Below are 18558 nucleotides of genomic sequence, written 5' to 3' on the forward strand. Positions count from 1 at the left end.
GGACCACGCGCACCTGAGCCTGGGGGCGCCTCCACCCCCTCCCCCAGCGCCCCCGGGAGAGGTCTGGGGGCCGCAGCAGAAGTCCCGGCCCTAACCTTAGCTGAGCGGAGCATCCAGCCCTCTTTGTCTCCCCCGCCCCCTCTTCCCCACTTCCTGCCCAGCTTTAAACTCGCGATCCGCGGCTGGCTGAAAACTTTGTAAACACGCCGCGCCTGCGGGGGTGGAGACTGATTCTGTTTGGGCTCCTGGGAGACTGGTGCACGCCCCTCCCACGGCTGGAGGTTGCGGACCCCATTCCCCATCTCCTCAAGACAGAAGCCAGAGACTGCGGGGAAGAGTGTCTGCTGCCAAAATAGATTGTCGGGGACTCACCTGCCAAGGAGGTAGGCTTGAAGGCTAGAGAAGCCAAGATAACGGGGGTTCAGCATCCCTCCCTTCGCCGGGCCTTGTCCAAGCTCAGGCTGGACTCCCGGGGTCGGGGGTGGAAAGTGGGTGGATTGAGGAGGACACTGCGATCTCATCACCTCCTGGCTGGCCCCCAGAGCTCTTCTCCCTTTCCGAGTGAAGAGCAGAGAAGCCCCACCAAAGCCCTGGGTGCTCTCTGTGTCCGCACAGCCCCCTTCAAGCTGACCTGGAAGCACTGTGGGCTGTTATTCTTCATACATCAGAGATAGAGGAGGGAGGCAAGCAGGAGGGCAGAACCGGTGTGGGCAGGGAGCCTTCGGGTTTTCCTGCCAGGTAGGGCCGAGAAAGGAAGCCAGAGGACGGACAGGACTGGAAAGAGGAACCAACCCCTCAGTGTTCATCCCGCTGATGTGTGATGGGTACACAGGTGATGTTCTTAGCCTCTTCTGTGTCAACAAGAGGAATAACTGAAGAAAGCAGTTGCTGTTACTAAGGGAGCATTGATTATTTATTTCCAAACATTGATTGAGCATCTCCTGTGTGTCTGGGATCGTACTGGGTGCTGATGGTGCAGTGTTGCGTGGGACATGAACAACAGAGATAAGGTGTCAAGTTGAGGTGGCTGGGAAGGCTTCAGAGAGAAGGGAACATTTGAGTTGGATTCTGAATGAAGTCTCCAGTCAGAAGTGGTGGGAAGTCTTTGGAGGCACTTACTCATTCCCCAGAGTTGTACTGAACCCTGACTTTGGTATTGGGCATGGGATCCTGATCTAATCCTATGTATGGGCATGAAGAAGAAGTGGTAATGAACAGGATGAATTCGGGGAAAGGGCTGGTCCCCCAAACCCAGAAATTCTCAGTTAGGTACAGCCGGGAGGGTTCACCTGGAAATAATGTCCACACAATCTTGGAGTACCCAGTCTTCATCCCTGGATTCTAGGACTGTTTTCTTTTAAATATCTTTTTGTAAAAAATCTATTCATTGGCTTTAGAGAGACAGAGGAAAGGAGGGAGACAGACAGAAACATGGATTTGTTATTGTATGTGCCCTGACTGAAAATCAAACCTGGAAACTGTGTATCAGGGCAGTGCTCTAACCGACCGACCAAGCTATCCAGCCAGGGCTGGACTTTTCCTTCTAACAAATCCTTGCTCTGCACTTCCCTCTGCGATTCTCCCTGCGACTAGACGTGAGTGAAGACAACTGGCTTTTGCATTAATTTCTACAGATTCTTTGTTCCTTTGGGAGGCGACTAACCCAACAATTTATGAATGTATTAACACCTGCGTGCTGTGGCCATGCTCTGTCTGCATAGGTAGGACGTCAGGGACATAATGGAAAACATGTCAGAGCTTCTGCCCCCACCCCCTGGAATTTAGAGTCAAAAGCGTCTCTGAGAATTGCAGTTGGATCTCAGTCCTTGAGACTGTGACCTCCATGGTGCCAGATACCTTCTCTTTCCTGTGTTCTTCCCTCAGAGTTTCAGAATACTAGCTAACACACAGCTCTGTCAGGTGCTCTTCTAAATGTTTTCGGTGCGATATCTCTAATCCTCCGAACAGCCCTACAAGGGAAGCACTAGAAGTATCACCATCTCCTAGATGAGGAAACTGAGGCAAAGAGGAAACAAGCAATTTTCCTGAAGACACCAGAAATAAATAGCAATGCTGGGATTTGAACCCAGGTCACTTGACTTGGAAGGCCCTGTTCTTAACCACTGGGCAAATGTGTCTTCTTGACTGACCACGTAAAAGGTACACTTGAGCCAGGGCTTTAGGAGTTTCCAAGAGACACTCTCTCTCGGGTGATACAGGGGATAGTAGCAGCGTGTGTGCTGATACTGTTTACAGGGAGCCCCAGCAGGCCTGGAGTGGGGTTGGGGCGACCACACAGAACTGGTATCGTCCCCTAATGGCCGTGTGTGTGTGTGTGTGTGTGTGTGTGTGTGTGTGTGTGTGTTTCTTAAGCCTCACTCATCAAGAGGTACAGGCTAAGGTTTGATGCAAAAAATAAATCACCTTGGATGTGAAGTGCTGGAATCTGGGAGGCGGGAAACCAGGACACCTCTTTTGTTGGGAGTCTTGAAGCATAGTTGAGATCCTCACATTCTAGATTGCAGGAGGACCAGTCCTGCTCGATAGCGAAGGGAGATGGTCAACAAGTGGAAGCAATCATGAGATGCTCACCTCTTGCCACAGCTGCAGGATCCCAAAGCTGGATCTGCGGGCCTGACCCCAGACCTCCATGCAGGCTGGGGCAATGTCCACTGTAGGAACCAGGCCACGAGGCAGAGGTTCCGAGGATTCTAGCCATTTTCCCATTACCTGTCTGAAACTCGAGTGTTCTAACGGGAGCCCTCTGCTTTGAGCTGGGGAAGCCCCGAGGCTGTCTTTTCTGCCTGCAGTCAAGCCACCTCACCTCCTGGTTTAGAGAGAGGGGTGTGTGTGGGCAGGGTGGGGGTTGATGCTGGGACCAGAGGTTAGAGGTGGCCACACCAAGCTCACAGGTAAGCGGGATGTGAACGTTCGGAACTCGACCTGCCTCCAGGCTGCCCCTCTGCCACAGACACCCCCTTCCTCCCTCAGCATGGGTGCCCCAGCCCCCTGCTCCAGGCACACCTCTGGCTGGGGAGGGAGAACAGGTTGTACTCTTGAGAAACCACAAGAGGAAGTTCAGGGAGGGCTGGGGTGGGGAAAGCTCTGGGGCCCCTGCCAAGTTTCCCTTTTAGCGCCCAGCGGGTAGATGTGTTTATCTTGGTGTGTTTCTCTCGCCCTCAAAGACATTTAAATTTTAAACCCTCGAGTTTTAAAGAGCTTCAAAGAGCTGTCGAGGCCTGCCCCATGACAATGGGAGGGTGCGGCCCCCGGGGCACACTGGGAACGGTACTGGAACAAGGCGCCTAGTTTTTGGACTTCCTGCTGGTTGGGAAAGGCTGACTAACTCCAGAAAGTCTCCTTTGCTCCTTCTCGCTGCCCTTCCCCGAAGCCCTCCCTGCAGCCCTGCATTCCTCAGAGGAATGTGGTACCCACGGCCACCTAGGGGCTGGGTGATACTGCCAGGTGCTGTCCTCAGTGTCTCACCTGCCTTATCGCATTGGATATCCGCCACAACCTCAGGGAGTAAATACCGCCATCCTCAGTTTACAGTTGGGGAAACTGGCTCAGAAAGGCCCAGACACTTGCCTGAGAGTCACCCCGCTAGTAAGGGGGCTCAGAAAGGCTCAGACACTTGCCCGAGGGTCACCCCACTAGTAAGGGGGCTCAGAAAGGCTCAGACACTTGCCCGAGGGTCACCCCACTAGTAAGGGGGCTCAGAAAGGCTAAGACACTTGCCTGAGGGTCACCCCACTAGTAAGGGGGCTCAGAAAGGCTCAGACACTTGCCTGAGGGTCACCCCACTAGTAAGTGGGGGAGGGCAGATTTGAACACTGGTCTATCTGATTTCAAAGCCAGTGCCCTTATAATGTCTAAATGAACCCCCAGACGGAGCATTGGAGCATCGATCTCCCCAGCATATCAGACCCTGAACAATAGGGAGGTTGACACCCAGAGATGTATTAAAAATGATGCTGCTGCTCGTGTGTGTGTGTGTGTGGGGGAAGCCTTGAGTATAGAATTGGAAGGGATTCCTTGGAAGTTAGTGTATTAAAAAAGAACTGAGTGAAAAAAAAGAAAACGGAGTGGATGAGAGGTCGAGGGCAAACTCTGGAAGGCTGAACCAAACGGGAAGGAGCTTTAGGAGGAACAGCATAGCTGTGTTCAGACGTTGGAAATGATGCCTTGGGAAGCCCCCAGGTAGGGGGGACTGGTGGAGGCAGATTTCTAAAAAGCACGAAAACTTTCTAACACATGATTGCTTAATTCTCTTTTGAAGAAGCCAGTTTCCTGTCTAGGGGAGTCTATCTAGAGCACGTGCTTTGGAGGGGCTTCTTCTGCCCTGCAGAAGATCCTGCAGCCCCTTCCACCTCTGAACTTCCTGTGTGATCTTCCCCCTTCCTTGTCGTCCTTTGCTCCTCCACGCTCCCTGGCCCTTGGTGATCCCCCTCTGTCCACCAGGTGGGGCTGTTGCCCAGTGTGTCGTTCCAGAGGTGGCTGGATTGGTGAACAGCGCCACCTGGTCCTTGCGCTGCCATCTGGTTGTGGGGCCTCTCCCCAACCCCATCCCCAGTTATCTACATACCAGGGCTGGGAGAGCTGCTTTTGACCCAGCACAGCCCCCATAGAGTGCCTCTTAGGTCTCCTCCGGGCTCAGGCTAGACCAGGCAGGCCTCTGCCCCTGGAACGGGCTCCCTGCCCCAGATCAGGGATCCTCTCCCTCCCGCACTTTCTCTTTCCCCTCCTGACCTTCCTTTGCCCTTGAAATAGGAAAACCCTGTGTCGGGGGCACAGTGGGCAAGGCCAGCAGCCCTCAAGGGCATGGCAGGATACCTGTTGTGGCATGGCTTCTCGGACCCTCCAAAGGGCACGATAACCCATGTCATCTCCTTCAGGGGCCTTGGAAGCCACACCCCTCTGAAACTATTTACCCTCAGTGGCCTGACCAGTTCTCCTAGCCTGGTAGAAACTCCCTCTGGACAGCCACTCCTAAGAGGGGGAGGGGTTGGCGGGGTGTCTTTAGGAAGGAGGGCGAGGAGGGGGGTGGCTTGATGCCTTGTTTGTTGACTCATCTGCTTGCTGCCACCTCAGACCCTTAGGAAGGCACAGAGCCACTGGGGCCCCAGGACAGAGTAGGCAGGGCCCGGTATGAGCAGGGACAGAGTGCAGTTACTAACCCTGTGGCCAGAGGACACTGTGGAGGGCAAGCCCAGAGGCCATAACTAGTAGTGTCTCAAGCACTTAGTAACTCATATACTCTCTCCGACAACCTTGTGAGGCAGGACACCCATTTTATAGATGAGCAGACCAAGGCTTGCTTGCATTCACACAACTGGTCGGTGGCTGAGCGGGAAGTCTGACTTGGCCATTTGGCTGTAAGGTCTGTGCACGTAACAGCTGGTCCATGCTTTCTGTCGTGAAGTGGTTGAGAGAGGCTGTGCTCAGTAGAGAAACCACCTTGAGTTGAGTCCTGGTGTGGCTCCTTCCCTGACTTCCTCATCCGTCAAGTGCGCATAACATAGCCCCTACCTCCCTGGGTCCTTGCGAGGGTTGAGAATGACTGATTATTATTATCGTTATTTTTTATTTTTCAACTACAGATGACATATTAGTTTCAGGTGTGCAACATAGAGATTAGACATTTATAGCACTTCTGAGTAAGTTAAATTAGATTTTATCACCCTGATCAGTCTAGTACCCACCATTGTAATAACACAATGCATAGTTATTACAATATTATCACCTATATTCCCTGTGCTGTAGTTTACATCCCTGTGACTTTTTTTTTTTTTTTTTTTGAGAGAGAGAGAGAAAGAGGCAGGGAGAAAGAGGAACACTGAGCTGCTGCTCTATGTGCCGTGACAGGGAATTGAACCGTCAGCTTCTACAGTGCTCCAGCCAACCAGTCAGGGTTTTTTATTTATTTATTTTTAAAGAAATGGAGAGAGGAAGGAAGAGAGAGGGGAGGGGGAAGGGAAGCATTCGTTTGTTGTTCCACTCAGTCATGCACTCACTGTGTGCCCTGACTGGGGATCGAACCCGCAACCTTGTTGTTTTGGGAGGATGCTCTTAACCAACTAAGCTAACCGTCCAGGGCTGTGACTTTTTTTATATCTGGCAATTTGTACATCTTACTCCCGTTCCCTTTTTCACTCATCCCACACTCCCTCCCATCTGGCAGCCGTCCATTTGTTCTCTGTAACTGTGAGCTTGTTTCTGTTTTGTTCATTTATCTTGTTTTTTAGATTCCACATATAAGTGAAATTATACCGTATTCACCTTTCTCTGTCTGGCTTATTTCACTTAGCACAAAACCATGTAGGCCCATCAATGTTGTTGCAAATAGCAAGGTTTCATTCTTTTTAACGTCTGAGTAATATTCCAACAATGGCTGGTGTTCCTTGCATGCCTGCTCTGTGACAAGGGTGAGCTTTCTGTTTCCTCCCGGCGGGTCTGTGAGATAGGAACTTTTATTATACCTTTATAGATATGGAAACTGAGGCACAGAATGGTTACTGTTGGGCAGATAAAATGTATTATGCTCACTTTGTTAAAAATGGCGCTGCCCATGTGAGGCTGTCGCCCAGGTAATATTAATGTGTGTTGAGAATCCTTGTAGCCTGGTGCTTGGTTTTGGGATTAAGCCTTTCCCACCCTTTTTGATGTGGAGTGGTACAATCCAATCATGCCTCAGAGAAGTGACTTTGTATTAGAGACTTCCCTATTTTGTATATTGGATTAGAGATTGTGAAGTTACAATATAAAATGGGGGCAGAACGAGAGTTTGCGCTCTTGGTTCCTGAGATTATCATTAGAAGAGAGAGCAGAGGAGAGCAGAGAAAGGCCACGTGGAGTAGGCCAGGAGAAGCAGCCAAGATGGCGGAGTGCTGAGTGAGATGCCAGTTTGTGTAGAGTTTGTATCTGGGATAAGGAAGGAGATGGGGAACTGAGGAGAATAAGGCTGGTGAGCTAGAAACCTTTGATTCTAGGAAACTCGGATAAGTCAGTGGCTTTGCGAGCACTGAATGTGACTGGGTTTTGGAGCCCAGTGTGTATTTTTACTTGCCCGCCGGGTGCAAGCTAGGATTAAAGACTATGGCCCACCAGTTTGTGGCTCTGTTGTTTCTTTACCGACTGTCCGAATCCAATGCGAACCTGCATGGGCCAGAAGGCTGCTGTGATAGTGGCCCTGGCCTCTGGCTTTACATTTGGCGTAGAGCCCATGGGCTTTGTGGGGTAGCACACAGAGCCCTGCCAAGGGCCCAGCAGGTCCTGAGCCCTTCTAAGTGACAGCCTCTGTCATCGTCATCCCATGGTCCTAGTCACCTCCCAGGCTGAGCTCCGTGGGGTGGACATGGGGGCTACCCAAAAACTAAGAGACGGCTCTGCTTTCTCTCCTTACCATCCCACCGTGACTTCATTTCACCCTTTTTCCTAAAATAAAAATCAGCCCACGAGTTCTGGCCTGTGGTCAGACAGTTGGACAGAAGACTTGAAATTGGGGCTGTCCCAGAAACTCCCGGTTCAGGCCCCAGCGCTGTCTGCTCCAGCTTGCCCTCCCTCCAGCTCGCTGTTGTCTTCCCTCCAGGCGGGCCCTCCTGCTCCTCCCCTGGGGGCCCAAGTTCTGGGAAAGGAGGCCTAGGCAGGGCCGCAGACAGATGCAGGCCTCGGGCCCCAGCTGGAGGTGTTGGAGGCTGGGGGAGGAGGAGTGGACTGGCGGGGGGGGGGGGGGGGGGGAGAAGGGGGATGGGACACAGAGCGGCCCCCCCCCCCCGCTGCCTGTCCCCTGTCCCCGTGGGGCATCTGTCTGTTCTTCACAGACTCTCCTAAGCTCGGGATTATTCAGCTCGCTCTGCTGGATGCTCCGGTGGGCAGAATCAGCTCTGCGTAAGACCCAGGGGAGGGTTTAGTCCTCTCCAGCAAGCAGGCCGATCTCCCAAGCCCTCTGGGTTGTGGAGGGGAGGAGTACCCGTTTCCTCCCAACGCGAGGCCCCCGAGAGTCAAGGCCGCTTTTTCCTTTCCTTCCAGCCCCCTTCCCTTCCCTCTTAACAGTATCTGTTACAGAACCACAAACTTGGAGACCGTTCAGATGTGGAATCTATTTTCATCACAGTGGGAGAGGATCTTGGGGTTGCAAACCCTCGGAGGTCCTGGGTGGCGCAGGGCAGGCCAGATCTCCCCTCCCCCGGCCCCCGGCGGGGCCTGTCTTTCCCTCCCAGTCAGCTGGTGCCTGCCGGTCCTCAGGGTGGCCTCTTTCTATTCTTGGAATTGACTTAACTTCCACCTCTAGGACCAGGCTGAGTTGTTCTCTCAGGTCTCTTGGTCTCCAAGGAAACGGAGTCTTCCCCTGCTTGGGCCCAGCCACTTGAGTTCTAACTCAAAACTCTCTTTACAACCACTAGATGTGAGCTTGGTGCCTCCTGGGTGGTCCTCGGAAAGTCTCGCCTCTCCCTGCCTTCCCTGCCTTCCTCTTTCCCTCTGACACAGTTTCTGGGAGTCGTTTTTAGTATTCCTTGTAGGAATCAATTTTGTGGATTTCTCTGAAGCCTCAGTTCTGCTAGGGCCACGGCAGCGAAGGTGTTGGGGACAATAATAATTGCATATCTTCCCCACTGTACTTCCACCTGCCAGGGATGGTTATAAGTGCCTATACGTGCTATACGCTGTAGGTAAAGAAGTAAGTTTGTAGTAAAAAGGATATTTATTAACTCATTTCTCAGTGATTCCGCATCAAAACCCTAGAGGTTTCCTGATTTTTTACAGTTGAGGAACAGAGTCCCAGAAGTTAAGGAGCTTGCCCCAGATCAAACAGTTAGTCAGTGCTCACAGCAGGATGGCTGCAGGAACTCTGACCTGACTTTCCACGCCCATGGTCTCTGCGTGTGTCTGTGCACGCGTGTGTGTGCCCCCCCCCCACCAGGGGGAGTGTGAGATGACAAGTTCCCTGTTGAGACATTGTTCAGAACACGTCTGGGTAGGTAGAGCAAGCCTGAAGGCCTCTGAGCTGCCTCTGTGTGTGACTGTGTATTTGTGTGTGACGTGCACGTCTGTGTGGAGGGGCAGTGGTGTGGATCAGTGGAGTCCCCCAGGCAGCCCAGAGTCATTCCCCAGCCCTCAGTGCTTCTGGCCAGAGCTTCAGGGTCGGCCACCAAACCAGCGAGGTGGAAGAGGAGGAGCAAGGATGGCCCAGCACCGCCCCAGCCGACAAGGCAGGTGTCGCACAGGGCCCAGGAAGCAGCAGTGGGCGGCGGCGCTGTGACCTCTGCTAGGTGGGGCTGGGCCCTAACCTATCTGAGGGGGGCCCTGGATGAATCAGCGCGACCACAGCCGCCCCGACTGCGGCGATGGCGAAAACAAGCTCTGCTTCCATCCCGCTCGCCTTCCAGGGCTCGTTCCTGTCCCCTCTGCCGGGACCCAGGCCCCAGCGCTCGTTCCTGTCCCCTCTGCCGGGACCCAGGCCCCAGCAGCGTTCCTGTCCCCTCTGCCGGGACCCAGGCCCCAGCGCCCATTCCTGTCCCCTCTGCCGGGACCCAGGCCCCAGCGCTCGTTCCTGTCCCCTCTGCGGGGACCCAGGCCCCAGCACTCGTTCCTGTCCCCTCTGCGGGGACCCAGGCCCCAGCAGCGTTCCTGTCCCCTCTGCGGGGACCCAGGCTCCAGCGCTCGTTCCTGTCCCCTCTGCGGGGACCCAGGCCCCAGCACTCGTTCCTGTCCCCTCTGCCGGGACCCAGGCCCCAGCAGCGTTCCTGTCCCCTCTGCGGGGACCCAGGCTCCAGCGCTCGTTCCTGTCCCTTCTGCGGGGACCCAGGCCCCAGCAGCGTTCCTGTCCCCTCTGCCGGGACCCAGGCCCCAGCAGCGTTCCTGTCCCTTCTGCGGGGACCCAGGCCCCAGCAGCGTTCCTGTCCCTTCTGCGGGGACCCAGGCTCCAGCAGCGTTCCTGTCCCCTCTGCCGGGACCCAGGCTCCAGCAGCGTTCCTGTCCCCTCTGCCGGGACCCAGGCCCCAGCAGCGTTCCTGTCCCCTTTGCGGGGACCCAGGCTCCAGCAGCGCTGTGGCACCCAGGCAGCAGCGAAGGGGCACGCCTCTGGAGTCGGTGGCCAAGCTGGGTCCTAATGTCAGAACTGCAGCCTTGACCTTCGGGGTGCTTGACCCAGGGTGGACGCTGCCTGCTCTGTCCGGAGGACTGGACGGCAGAGGTCTAGGACTCCTGGGCTCCCCCACCTGGTGTTTGCCACCAAGAGTAGCAGTGGTCTCAGGATCCTTCTTTAACAGGAGAGCCATGTTTTGTGCAGTGTTGGGTTCAAAGTCAGTGTAAAAACAAAGCACACATTCAAAGTTACTATTTAAGTCTCCTTAAGCTACTCATAAGACGCAATGCACATAGTTTGTGCATTCTCTCCCATCTCTAAGACGCTCAGCACAGCCAGATTGTATTGAAACAGATGGCCGGTTGGTGGATGGAACGTTATGTTGAGCTTGGGGGTAAGGGACCATGTTGTATAAACAGTGTGTTGGTTTCTCACCCTGGCTGGATAGCTCAGTTGGTTAGAGCATTGTCCTGAAGTGCAGAGGTTGTCGGTTCGATCCCCAGTCAGGGCAGATCGCTGTTGCTGTCTCTCTCCTTCTTCCTCTCTCTAAAGTCACTAAAACAGAAAACAATGTGTGGGTTTCTGTGGTTGCTTGGTGTCTTCTCCAGTAGATCTCACTGCATCTGTGAGAGTCACATGTGCACAGTTGGGAATTTAGTATGCACTCGCCGATGGCCTCCCTGGGCTCCCTGAGCCACGAGGCAAGTTTGAATGACGGTGCTGTGGGAATCTGGAGGAAGGAAGCAGTTGCTTTGGGGTGGATTAGCCAGGAATTTCTGCTGAGAGGTGCCATTTGGGGAAATAAAAGAGGCGTGAACTTGATGGGAAATTCAGTTTTACATGGTGGTTGCTTTTGTAGGTTTTTACTTTTCTGAATGGTTTTTTTTTACTGAAAGCCATATTTTAGACATACTTATTTTCTAATTTCCACGGCAATTATTAGGCTGATTGACTATCAGTATTGAGTCTTTCTAAAATAATTAAGGCCTTTTTCTCTAATCACGATTTCCATAACAACAATTGTTCTCAATATGACCATTTATCATTGTTTTAATGGTTTAAAAAATCCAGCGGCCAACTACTAGGGCAGGAAGGTATGGCCTGAGTACTGGCAGAGACTGGCGAGGCCGCTGGGATCCGGAGACCTGTGTCTGCTTAAACTGGTGTGCTCGAGCTAAGGCGGCGGGCATCAAGCTTTCTGGTCTCAGAAACACTTTTTTTTTACATCCTAAAGAATGACTAATGTTGCCTGACCTGTGGTGGCGCAGTGGGATAAAGCGTTTACCTGGAACACTGAGGTTGCTGGTTCGAAACCTTGGGCTTGCCTGGTCAAGGCACATATGGGAGTTGATGCTTCCTGCTCCTCCCCCTTCTCTCTCTCTCTCTCTCTCTCTCTCCCCCCTCTCTCTAAAAATCAATAAATAAAATGTTTAAAAAAAAAAAGAATGACTAATGTTTTGCTTTGAAGTTTGTAGCCGTTGACACTTAACTTCTATTAAGAATTTTTAAATAAGTTGAAAAATATTTGTTAATTGCTTTAAAGTCACGATAAGAAACTCATTTTCTGTTAACATAGCATCATGTTTTCTTAATAAAATAATAACTACATGTTCCAAAGCAGGAAAAAAAAAAGTGAGAAGGGTGGCCTTGTTCTACATTTTTTGCAAATCTCTTGAATGCCTGCCTTATGAGAGGACAGCGGGGACAGCAGGTCGGCTTCTGCGTCCGTCTGTCGGGCTGTGAGTGAGGACAGGGGTGTTGTCTTAGTTGATGTGTGTGGAGGCAAAGATGGGGTTGGAAAGGAAGGATCTTGCCGGCCGTTCTAGAGGATCACCACCCGAGTGAGACGTAGTGCTTGGAAGAACTTTGGGGGCAACGGTGAAGGAGCTGAACCAATAGTATTGGATTGGGGAGTTTGGACATTATTTAGGACGTAATGGGGAGCCATTGAAGGCTGTTGAGAGGGGAAGTAGCATGATCAGAACTGGTTTTTTTCTTTCATTTTTTACTTTTCTGAAGTGAGAAGTGGGGAAGCAGAAGGACAGACTACCACATGTGCCCAACTGGGATCCACCCGATATGCCCACCAGGGGGCGATGCTCTGCCCATCTGGGCCAACTTTGCTCCATTGCAACCAGAGTCATTCTAGCGCCTGAGGAGGAGGCCATGGAGCCATCCTCAGGGCCCCAGGCCAGTTTTGCTCCAATGGAGTCTTGGCTGCGGGAGGGGAAGAGAGAGACAGAGAGGAAGGAGAGGGGGAGGGGTGGAGAAGCAGATGGGCGCTTCTCCTGTGTGTCTTGGCTGGGAATCGACCTCGGAACTTGCACAGGCCGGGCCCATGCTCTACCACTGGGCCAAACCGGGCAGGGCTCAGAACTGTTTTAAGATGGTTTCTAGGGCATTAGTGGTACAATAGAATTGGCAAGGGAGTCCACACAAACTATGATGTGGGTTGAAACGAGGGTGACACCAGTGGAGATGGAAATGATGAGCGATGATTGAGCACAATGTTTCGAAGCAACAGGAGTTAGTTATCTGACAGGAACATCGGAAGAATCATCTGCTCTGTGCAAGTGCTCTTCCCTCCCTCTGTCAGGCGCCATGCATACTTCTAAGATGAAGTATGTGGCCATATGTTGTAGTTGGCTGTTTGCGTGCCTTCTCTCCTACTAGGCGACAGTAGGTCTCAGTCAGTGAGTGGATGACAGTAATCAAGAATTGCAGCCCCAGAGTATCTCAATCTGGGTAGCTGGTAAATTACTGGTGTCATTAACAGAAATGTAAAGGCCAGGAGGGAGTGATGTTCCTTATCACTAAGAATCAGTAAGCACAGGGTAGGGGAGATGATGTCAAGCTGTGAGTGGGGACAGTGGGTGACCTGAAAAGACATGTTCTTTGGGCAAGGAATTTACTTTTCTAGATACTACAGATTTGGGGAGAAATATGAAGAACATCTAAGAGAGATGAGAGATTATCTGCTCTTTATTCCCAGGTAACTCAGGGTCAGTCAAGGCTGTTTTGCAAAAGTAGGAAAAAAAATTTTTTTTTTTTAACTAGAAATGTTTTTTTTATTTTAACCCATTTTATACAACAATGTGTGTGTATACATAAGTATATATCAAACAATGCTTCCCCTTACTCCAGATCATATATTTTGATATTTTCTTTTTATTCTGTCATTTCATTATTTTAAAAATGACAGTACAATGTGCTTCACGACCCAGTCAAGTGTCCTGACTTGCAATTTGAAAAACACTAAATTGGAGAGGTATCAGTATTCTCAAGGAACAGAAATGGATGATCCAAAATGAGGCAAAGGGAATTTATTGGAAGAGGGTTGAGAATGCAGAGACTCACCAGAAAGGCTCCCAAACCAGGTTTGGAAACTGACAAAGTGCCCAGGGGCTGGACAGATGAGGAGATGACAGCAGCTGACCTGTCACTCTCCCTGGCCAGGCATGGTAGGAGTGGGTGGGCCGGCCTGTCCAGTTTCCATAACACGGGTCACGCAGGCTGGCCCCTGATTTGCACTAGAGGAGAGGGACTCCCCCAAAAGGAAGTAACAGTGTTATTGAAAAGGGAATTGGGTACTCAGCCGTGAAAAAAGAATATCCTACAAAAAGTAGGGACCAGGACTTCGGCACTGAAGGGGTTTCTGATGGTGCGCGGTGACCTTACACAGTGTCTAAATGGGCATGTTCTCTCTCTGCTCGTGGCGTGTCATGTGGTAAATTCTTCCTCCAGAAAGCATTTTGGCTCTAGGCATCAAAATCAAATGCTTCTAAAATACCCTGACCCTCTCTGCCTGGGTGATTCTACCTTCCAGGCGTAATCCTAAATTCGATAATTTTGAGTGTAGAAAAATCGTCTAGTAATTTTCATCAAAGTGTTACATACAGTGACAAAAACTTGGAACAACCGAAATGCCTCACAATAGAGCATGGTCAAAGTATAGTACAGATGACCCTTGAACAACATAGGAGTTTGGGGCACCGACCTCCGTGACGGTCAAAAATCTATGTATAACTCTTGACTCTCCCAAAACTTATACTAATAGCCTACCGTTGACCAGAAGCCTTACCGATGACACAAAAAACAGTTGGTGGACATGTAATTTGTATGTCATGCGTACTACATATTCTTACAACAAAGTAAGCTAGAGGAAAAAAAATGTTATTAAGAAAATCATAAGAGAACATGCATTTTATTGTATTTTTGGAAAAATATCCATGTATAAGTGGAACCGTGTTGTTCAAGGGTTCACTGTATAGCAAATGAAATATGAGCCATTAAAAATGTCAACTGCAAAAATACATGATATCACAATAATTACTTGCATGGCAATGTTAAGGAAGAATCAGAATACAAAGTTAGGCCTGGCCAGTTGGCTCAGTGGATAGCACGCTGGCCCAGTGGATAGTGCGTTGGCCCGACATGCACATGTCCCAGGGTCCATCCCCTCAGGGCACACATGAGAAATGTCCATCTTCTTTCCCCTTTCTCTCTCTCTTCCCCTCCTGCAGCCAGTGGCTTGATTGGTTTGAGCATCAGCCTTAGGTGCTAAGGATAGCTCGGTTGATTTCAGCATCTACCCCAGACAGGGGTTGCTGGGTGGATCTCGGTCAGGGCACATGTGGGAGTCTATCTCCCCTCCTCTCACTTAAAAAAAAAAAAAAAGATAAAAAAGAACATGAAATTATACATGCAATGTATTTACAAATATATTTTACACACACATCAATAGAGAAAAGACTGAAAGAAAATATACCAAAATGTTAATACTGGTTGTTTTGGGGGGCAGTGAAACGATCTGTGAACTTTTTCTACCTTTCCCCTTTTTCTAAATGTTCTGGTTCTGTAATAACATGAAAAATGCAAAACAAGTCATGAGTTATGTTTTCATAAGTGTATGGAAGATCCATGCTATCATTTTCATAGCATCTCTTTGGAGATAGTAAGTGCCAAGTAAACAGTGTGACCATCTAGAGGAGAGCCTGGTGTGGCCTGGGAGGTGACAGCTGCCTCTGCCCTAGCTTCCCAAGCAAGCGGCACTGTCGGCTGGCCCTTTAAGTCCTGGGGCACCAATAAAACTGAAATAGGCCGGCAACTCTGGGGTGACCAACTCAGGTTGTCATGACGGTTGGGGCTGGGTCTTGACGTTGGGTGACTCACTTTTAAGACCTAGTTTACCCATGGCTGGGCACAGAGTAGGTCTGAGGTGTGAGGCAGGCGTTTGTTTTGGGGGCCTGCTCCCTGCTTGTCCCTTTCAGCAGCCCGGAGCCGTGGGGAGCTGAGAGGGAAAGAGCAAGGAGCAGGACTGTATCCAGTATCTGCCTTCTCCAGCTCAGCAACAGGGAAGGAGGTGGAGTCTGGATTGAGCCCCGAGATAAGGAATATGCAGCAGCTGACAGGGGAGATCAAAATAAACAGCTGTGCCCCCAGGAGAACGCACTCCACATTCCATCCTCCGATCCCACCCCCAGTTCCCACTTCTTCCCAGTGCCTTCCCTCACCCCACCCCCATACATGCACACTCAGCATCCCCACCAGCGAGAAGGGCCCCCCCCAGCCAGAGGCTCTGGGGCCGCTCTCCAGCTGTCTGGAAGGGAGTGAGAGCTCAGAACAGGTGGCTGGAGGCGGATGGAGAGGGGCCTCCTGGGCTGAGCTCCACCTGCCAGGCTGGGCCACCCTCAGACTCACACGTGGGCTACTCCAGGAAGGCCCAGGACTCGAAGAGGCCTGGGCTATTGTGGCTAGTCTGGGGAAGCTGAGGCAGGGCCTGGGGCAGTGTGGGCTGGATGGGGAGGAGGGTGTGCCGTGGTCCTGGTGCCTGGGGCTACAAACATCTGGTCAGTCCCCACTGCCCGTGGGCACTGCCCTCTGGGAACTTGTAGTCCCTGAGGGGAGACAGACAGCAGGTACAAGATGTGTCTCCCGTGGTGGCTTCCAGAGGCTATGGAGGTCATTCCTCATCAGAGTGCCTGGGAGTCTCCCCAGCTCTAAAGGACCAACCCCCTGCAAGGCCCCATGTCTCCAGAGTGTTAAAGTCACTGCTCAAAATACCCCAGACTCCTTTTTAGATATGCAAACCTGGATTTAAAATCAAGGAGATCTGCCCTGGCCGGTTGGCTCAGTGGTAGAGCATCAGCCTGGCGTGCAGGAGTCCTGGGTTCGATTCCCAGTCAGGACACACAGGAGAAGCGCCCATCTGCTTCTCCACCCTTCCCCCTCTCCTTCCTCTCTATCTCTTCCCCTCCCACAGCCAAGGCTCCATTGGAGCAAAGTTAGCCCGAACACTGAGGACAGCTGCGTGGCCTCCACCTCAGGTGCTAGAATGGCTCCAGCTGCAATGGAGCAACGCTCCAGATGGGCAGAGCATTGCCCCCTAGTGGGCATGCCGGGTGGATCCTGGTTGGGCACATGCGGAAGTCTGTCTCTTTGCCTCCCCACTTCTCACTTCAGAAAAATACAAACAAACAAACAAAAGAAACCACCCCCCCCAAATCAAGGAAGATAGTAGGAGCAGATATTTCCCATCTCCTGGGGCTGGCCCATGCTCCTGGGCCATCAGTGGTAATTAACACCCCTTCTCTGTCACCCCCATTCTAGTTCCACACTGAACAGTGAGACTCAGCTGGATCTGGGCACTAAGGGGCTTCAGTGCAGCACCTTCCCACCACATATTAGTTCTCCATCCCAAAGGTGTAGGGACTCTGACCATCACTCCTGTACTCCCGAGCTTGCCCACGGCCTGTGTCCTGGACGTACAAAGGATCAAATTCAGGACACAGCAGGTGGGTGTTTGCTCTGATGTATGTCAGGATAGGAGAATTATTGAAAGAGGAAGGGAGTGGGGGCTCCCGGGGTGCCCACCGGCCTGGCTGTCTGTGGGGAGGGCACCCCACACATCTCCATTGTCCCGTGAGGGTGTGTATGGAGGGGGTCTCACTACCCTCTCAGCCCCTAACTGCTGACAACCTTGCAGGGCCCCACATTACTTCAATGACTCCCGCGAGGTCCCCAAGGTCCTCTAACGTCCGCCGTCTCCAGCAGACTGCTGGACATCTTCCCTCTGACATATCCCCCCGCCGCCCCCACCAGCAGACTCAGTAAATACATGCTAATAATGGCCAGGACCAGCTACGTAATTTGCAAAGCTCTTGATTTAAAAATTCCTAATAATTTCAGGTTGGTGACAACAGATAATTAAACCATGTGTGGGGCCTTCCAGGGCATGGGGTCTGTGTGACTCCACAGGTCGTCGCATGCCCACGAAGCCAGCCCGGATGGTCGCTGACATGTATGGAGCACTGGCCGGACACTGTGCGAGGTGCTCGCCGTGCATGATCTCATTCCTTCCCCTCAGTAGCCCCATTATTCCTATTGTGTGCATGAGGAAACTGAAGGATTAGACAAACCACATAACTTCCTGAGGTCACCAGCTCTTAAGGGTGAGAGCGGGGAGGGCGGGGGGGGGGGCGGAGGTGAACCAGCCTGTCTGCCTGCAGAGCCTGGGCGCTTAACCACCACCCCCGGCAGCTCCAGCCGACAGGGGACAGGGGCAGGGACGTTGCTGGGCAAGGCAGCTGCTTCCCGTCTGCATCTTCTGCCCTATCAGGGACAGGAAGGAAGATGAGGAAAGAAGCAGCAGCTGACAGTGCGGCAACAATGGTGGCGGCGGTGGTGAGGGTGGCCAGCCAGCCAGAAGTGCCGGGTGGGGACAACGTGAGATGGCACAGGAATTGTATGGACCGGAGGCAGCTGATAGACACCACAGCTGTGCCCTCCACCCTCTCGCCTGGGTGCATCACTGAGCCCTCTCCTCCCTCCTATCACCCCCAACTCTGCCGCGTTCTTCCTCTTCCCAGCTCTCCCTTCCACCCCCAACCCCCCCCCCCCCCACAGCCACCCTCCACTGGGCCGCTCACTCAGGACTCTCCCAGCTGCTTCATCAATATTCCCACACTTATCTCCATAGTAGTAACAGCCATGCTTTAGTGAGCACCTACTATGTGCCTGGCACACTGCTAAGGATTTTATAAGTGTATGTGTAGCCTTGATTCTGTCCACAAACCTGTAAACAGTTATGATCCTCACTTTATAAAGGAAGAGACTGAGGCTTGGAGGGGCTCAGAGATTTGTCCAGGGTTCCACGGCTGGTCAGTGGTAAAGAGGAGGACCCTTGGACTCCAGCCTGAAGTCCTGCACTCTCGGCCCCTCCTCCACCTTCCCCGTGGGGTGTGGGGTGGGCTGGCCCGGCCAGGCTCAGTGGTTCCTTGAGCATGGAAGAAATTCTTCTCATAAAGGAGAGAAATAGCTGGAGAAGTGGTCGATTTGAGGGAAGAATCAATTGTGTGTCGTGAGAAAGGGAGACATTCACCTCCTGCCTCAATTTTGCACGCGCTGGGACGGGGTTCAGGGGGTGTCTTATCTACCTGGAAGGCCCTGCTAACACGAGGGGAAGCAGATCAGAT

General features: G+C 52.1%; 1 protein-coding gene across 3 annotated transcripts in view; it reads left to right on the plus strand.

Annotated features, from left to right (window-relative positions):
- Positions 1 to 221: 221 nt before the first annotated feature.
- The window catches only part of CCND3 (cyclin D3), a 105423-nt gene continuing 87086 nt past the window's right edge, over positions 222 to 18558 (plus strand). For 2 of the 3 annotated variants that reach the window (XM_066359431.1, XM_066359432.1), the window contains exon 1: positions 226 to 383. The gene's annotated coding sequence lies outside the window, so the exon portion shown is untranslated. Of the gene's footprint in view, positions 384 to 18558 lie in introns of all 3 variants that reach the window. The other variant, XM_066359434.1, reaches the window with a different exon arrangement.

This window comes from Saccopteryx leptura, chromosome 1 (genome assembly GCF_036850995.1).
Source record: "Saccopteryx leptura isolate mSacLep1 chromosome 1, mSacLep1_pri_phased_curated, whole genome shotgun sequence".
Classification (NCBI taxonomy): Eukaryota; Metazoa; Chordata; class Mammalia; order Chiroptera; family Emballonuridae; genus Saccopteryx; species Saccopteryx leptura.